This window comes from Macaca thibetana, chromosome X, assembly GCF_024542745.1.
Source record: "Macaca thibetana thibetana isolate TM-01 chromosome X, ASM2454274v1, whole genome shotgun sequence".
NCBI lineage: Eukaryota > Metazoa > Chordata > Mammalia > Primates > Cercopithecidae > Macaca > Macaca thibetana.
The window spans coordinates 138,042,723-138,048,722 of NC_065598.1; positions in this window are offsets into that span (position 1 = coordinate 138,042,723).

Genomic DNA, 6,000 nt, shown 5'->3' on the forward strand with positions numbered 1-6,000 from the left:
GAGCTTACTTTTTTTTTTTTTTTAATTATACTTTAAGTTCTAGGGTACATATGCACAACGTGCAGGTTTGTTACATATGTATACATGTGCCATGTTGGTGTGCTGCACCCATTAACTCGTCATTTACATTAGGTATATCTCCTACGGCTATCCCTCCCCTCCCCAAATGTCCATCAGTGACAGACTGGATTAAGAAAATATGGCACATATACACCATGGAACACTATGCAGCCATAAAAAAGGATGAGTTTGTGTCCTTTGTAGGGACATGGATGCAGCTGGAAACCATCATTCTCAGCAAACTATCGCAAGAACAGAAAACCAAATACCGCATGTTCTCACTCATAGGTGGGGATTGAACAATAAGATCACTTGGACACAGGAAGGGGAGCATCACACACTCAGCTTACTTTTACACACCAGAATATCCTCTGCTTTTAGAATAATACCTAGCACACAGTGTCTGCTAAGTAAAAACTCTTCAATTAATTAATGAGTGAATGACTAGACACAGTTCTGGCAGTTATATTGAAGATTAGAAAAAAAAAAAAAAACTGTAAGATTGTGGTGCCATATGAGAGATACTGTTAATAACTGGTATGAAGGCATAACCTTCTAGACCAGAATTGTGGCAGTGGAAAGGAGAGAAAGCTCACTGTAGGGCTATTTTTATTAGCTATTTTTTTTTTTACCACAAAACAATAGGTGTTTAATATAAAAACCTCAAACATTCCAGAAGCGTAAAATATAAAGAAGTAAAAATTCTCAATCCTAGATCCATTTAATCCCATATCCCCTGTCTAGTCACTGTTAACAATTTTCTTTCTCACCAGAAAAAAATGTAAATATATGTATGCACAAACATGTATATTTTCTTATCTTTGTATACACAAATAATATTGTACAAAATATCTCCTTTTGCCCCTATATATCCATTTTCCATCCTTTTCCACCCTGTTCTTTTTCTAGGCAGATTGAACTATATGGATTATATTGCCCATGGTCTCTTGCTCTCTGGCTTGGACTTAGGTGTGGCCAGTGAGAAGCCCTGGCAGGAGATTAGATGGAGGGAGGTCAGTTACATAGGGACAGTTATCTCCCTGTTCCCTCCTTTTAAGGGTGTCTTGTACTTGTTTTGTTCTTTCATCATGGAAACTGCTTCTCTCTAGACAACCTGTCCTAAATGATTTATTCTCCTTCCCAATCTGACTACCTTTTCTCTTTTCTCATTGCTGTAGACCTACCAGTGGCTACAGCTCAGATGTTGCTAGATGCAGGTTCCTGTACTATTCTTTATGGTTTAACCTATGCTATGGTCTGAATGTGTCCCTCCAAAATTCATGTTGAAACCTAATCTCCATTGTGGTGTTATCACGAGGTGGGGCCTTTTTGGGAAGTTATTAACTCATGAGGACTCTACTCTCATGCATGGGATCAGTGCCCTTAAAAAAGAGATTAAAGGACCTGCCTTGCCCCACTTACCATGTGAGGAGGCGGCAACAAGGCATCATCTATGGAGCAGAGAGTGGGCCCTCACCACACACTAAATCTGCTGGCACCTTGATGTTGGAATTTTTAGCCTCCAGAACTGTGAGTAATATTTTCTGCTGTTTTTAAATTTCCCAGTCTATGGTATTTTTGTTATAGCAGTCCAAACAGACTGAGACACTCTATGAGCCACCAACTTTTTTGAAAATAACTGCTTTAGAAATAAACCTTCTTTACATTATCCTAATTTTGGTGCGTCATCAATTTCCTGCTTGTAGCTGATTGATGTAGATACAGTATTTGTGCTCTATGCAGTGTAGTGCTTTTGATTTTTCCACTTGCATCATTTCACTAAAGTTATAATGCAATGTTTTTACATTTTAATACATCTGTATTTCAGATACATGTTATTAATGTTCTATCACAGCTTAATTCTTAGTATTTTTTTCTTCCTTAGTGATACACAAAATAGCGATGCCTCTTAAATTTGGTGAAATATAGTAATATATCTTTGACCTCTGTGTATATCAGTATAAAAAGATAGAATTCAGGAGAACTAAAGGGAAAAATTATTTGCTGGGTCTTCTAAGAGAGGACAGAAATATGAACATAGATTTAAATTTAGTTACTGGGAGACCTGTGGTATCACTGGCTGATAATAGTTTGGATCTATATTCCCACCCAAATCTCATGTTGAATTGTGATCCCCAATGTTGGAGGTGGGGTCTGGCATAAGGTACCTGTATCACGTAGGGGAGGGGAACCCCTCGCTGCTGTTCTCATGTTGGTGAGTGAGTTATCAGAAGATCTGGTTGCTTAAAAAGTTCGTAGCACCTCCCGCTCTCTTCCTCCTGCTCCAGTCAAGTAAGACCTGTCTGCTTCACCTTTGCCTTCCACCATGATTGTACATTTCTGGAGGCCTCCCCAGAAGCCTGTGGAATCATGGAGCCGATTACATACTTTTTCTTCATAAATTACCCAGTCTCAGGGATTTATTTATAGCAATGTGAGAATAGCCTAATACACTTAAAGAATTAGTGCTGAGCAGGAAAAGATAATTTACTGAGAAGGTAATACTAAGTTTATAAAAGTCCACTGGCTCTTTCTCTTTTCTCATCACTGTATTATAAGGTTTAGGTTAGAAGACTTAACCAAGAATTATTACATGCTTTTGAGAAAAAGCCATTGTCCTTGGCGCATACTTGATTTAGTCTGCTCAGACTGCCATAACAAAATGACATAGACTGGGATGGGTTAAACAATACAAATTTTGCTTCTGAAGCTCTGGAGGCTGGAAGTCTGAGATCAAGGTGCCAGCACAGTCAGGTTCAGGTGAGGGATGAACTGCCTTCCTGGTCTGCAGATAGATGTCTTCTCACCGTGTGTTCACATGATATTCCTCCTTTTGTGCAACTCTCTTGGATTAAGACCCCTCCCTTATGACTTCATCCAAACTTCATTCTCTCCCAAATGTTCCACCTCCAAATACCATCACATTGGGTATTAGGGCCTCAACATATATGACTGTAGGGGAGGACCCAATTCAGTCCACAGCATTCTACTCCAGACTCCCAAAATTAATGTCCTTTGTGAATGCAAAATACATTCATTCTATCTCAATATCCCCAAGAGTATTAACTGATTCCAGCATCAAGTCTAAAGTCTAAATTCCAAAGTCTCATCTGAATGTCACTTAAATCAGATATGAGTGCAACTCAAGGTATAGTTCATACTGAGACAAAATTCTTTACCTATAAACCTGTGCAACCAGACAAGTTTTGTGCTTCCAAAACACAATGGTGGGGCAAGCATAGAATAGACATTCTGTTTTAAAAGGGAGAAATTAGAAGGAAGAAAGGGGTAACTGATCCCCAGAAAGTCCGAATGTAGCAAGGTAATTTCCTGTAGATCTTTAGGATTAAGACAATTCTCTTTGGCTACATGACCTGTGTCTTCCAGGTTCACTGGGATAGTGGCATCACCTCCACCACTCTAGGTGTGGGTTCCTTTTCAGGGCTTCTGCCAGGCCAGAATCTTGTCAGCTGGTCCCATTCTCAAGGTTCCATGTGCTAGCCCTAGCTTTTTAATGTGAAAGTATTTTGGCACAGCTGCAAAAAAATGTAGCTTTCAAAAATACCAAATAATCTATAAACTAGACGACATCAACCAATTTCTGATACTTATACTGTCCTCTGTCTCCAAACTCAGGTGGGAAACAAGGATGGATAGAACACAAAAATTAAGAAAAGAAAATACATAGAACAAGAGTAAGCCATGAGGGAAAGTAAGGGATTTCTGTTGACCACCTTGTCTAGTAATTCAAAAGTAATTTTGTAGTTTGACATTTTGTGTCTTATCAAAATAGTTGTGAGAAACAAGCATAATTAATTATTGTGGTTAGATCCTGGTTGACCACTTTACTCCCTCTTGGCCTACCTTAAAGATTCACCTATTAAATCATCAGTTCAACAATTATATTTTGATATGCTTTTATGTGCTAAACAAAATTCTAAACTTTTTTGATACAATCATAAATAAGAGAGGTGCTATCCTTATGGAACTTAGACTCTAGTAGGGAGTATAAACACATGTGCAAGAAACTATCGTAAAGTCTGATGATGTTCCAATGGAAAATGAACCTATTTATGTGAGAATTCAGAGTGACATCGATCACAGAGTAATGTGTTGGAACAGGAGAGGTTGGAGGTGGTGGGGGTTAATAAATGAAAGAGTGCAATGTTCAAGGTAGAGGGAACAGTGCATGCACAGGTTTTGAGTTCACAAAAAGAATGTGGAATCCTTGAGGAAATTAAAGATATTTGACTGATCAATCAATTAATGTATTAATTAATGGTACCCTTGGTCTAGAAGAGTGATTGTTAACTAGGGACCATTTTGGCTCTCAGCAGACATTTGGCAGTACGTGGAGACATTCTTATTTATCACAAGTGAGTTGGGAGGTGCTACTGGCATCTAGTGAGTAGAGACCAGGGGTGCTGCTAAACATGCTACAATATACAGTACTGCCCTCACAACAAAGAATTATTCAACCTGACAGCTCCTGGATTGTCTTAACTACTCCTGTTGTTGCTCAAATTAGCAATGTTCTCCTGCATTACAAAACCCTATTCCCAACCCAGATCAGCCTCTGAACCGCAGAGTAACATATACAATAGAATAACATATACAACAAAATGCCAGCAGTGCTGAGAATGAGGAGCTCTGGGCTAGATCTTACCGTATCCCAACAGTCACTTGTTGCAAGTGCAAATATGTTATTAATGCTAAAATCATTTGTAACTGACTATCTTCTCTGAAACTCTGTGAATTCATTGTTGTATCCTCAGTGTCTATCATAATTCTTCACACATAAGGCAAACTGTATAAGCCAAAAGTGAAATGAGTTGTAGAAGAGTGCCATATCATGTACAGTAATATCTACAGGGACAGATTTAAAGGATGGCTTGGAAGAGGTGAAGCTTTTCCCTCCATAGGTTATTATTGCTTTTCCCAGTCAATATTGAAATGATTTTATCAAAGTGTTAAAAAATGCCATGCAAAAGAAATTTCAAGGTAAGACCACAAATCCCTGATTCTGAGCACATTACCACTATAATTCCCTCCTATAACTACAAAAGCATGTGTTCTCTATATAGAATTTCTGGAGATGCCACTGGTGTTTTCTTAAGGGGCTTAGAATTGTTCCTGGGGACAGTGGGCAATAGCACGATCAGACTATCTTTTTAGAACTCTCTTTGTAGTGTTAATATGGTTTGAAGGAGTAAAAATAAAGTGCAAGGCAAAGAGTTAGCAGACTATGCCTTGATCCAACAAAAGACTGTGGAAGCCAAGACTAGGATAGAGGCAGTCAAGATGGAAAGAATTGAATATAATTTTAAATATATTTCAAAGAGAAAGGAGGAGGGGGAAGAAGGAGTCAAAAACCATTCCAGATTTTGCCCTAGGCAATTAGGTGGATATGACAGGAGAGAAACCAAAAGAGGAACAGGTTTGGAGGTGAAAATGGTTTTTATTTCAAATATGTTGAGATTCAAGTGCATGAAAAACATCTGAGTAGAGACACCTGATATCCTGCTGTGTATGTTACTCTGAGATTCAGAGGTTGATCTGGGTTAGGAATACAATTTTGTTAACTCATGATAACATTGCTAATGTCAGCACCAATGGGAGCGGTTAAGACCGTCAGGCAGAGACAGAGGAGACCAAAGAAGAGTTTGGAACACAGTCTGCAATGTAAGGGGAGCGTCAAGAGTGTGTGTGGTCACCCAAACCAAGGGAAGAAAGATTTTCAAAAATGAGAGAGTAATCAACTTTGTAATCCATGGGATGAGAAATGGGATTTGAATTGTTTGGTCATTGGAGAAAATACCAAGAACACGTTCAGCACTGTCAGACAAATGAGCTACTCAGGAGTGGGTTGAGATGTGAACAGAAAGTGAGGAAGTTGAACAAGTGCTTAAACTTCAAAGAGTTTCACTGGAAAAGTGAGGA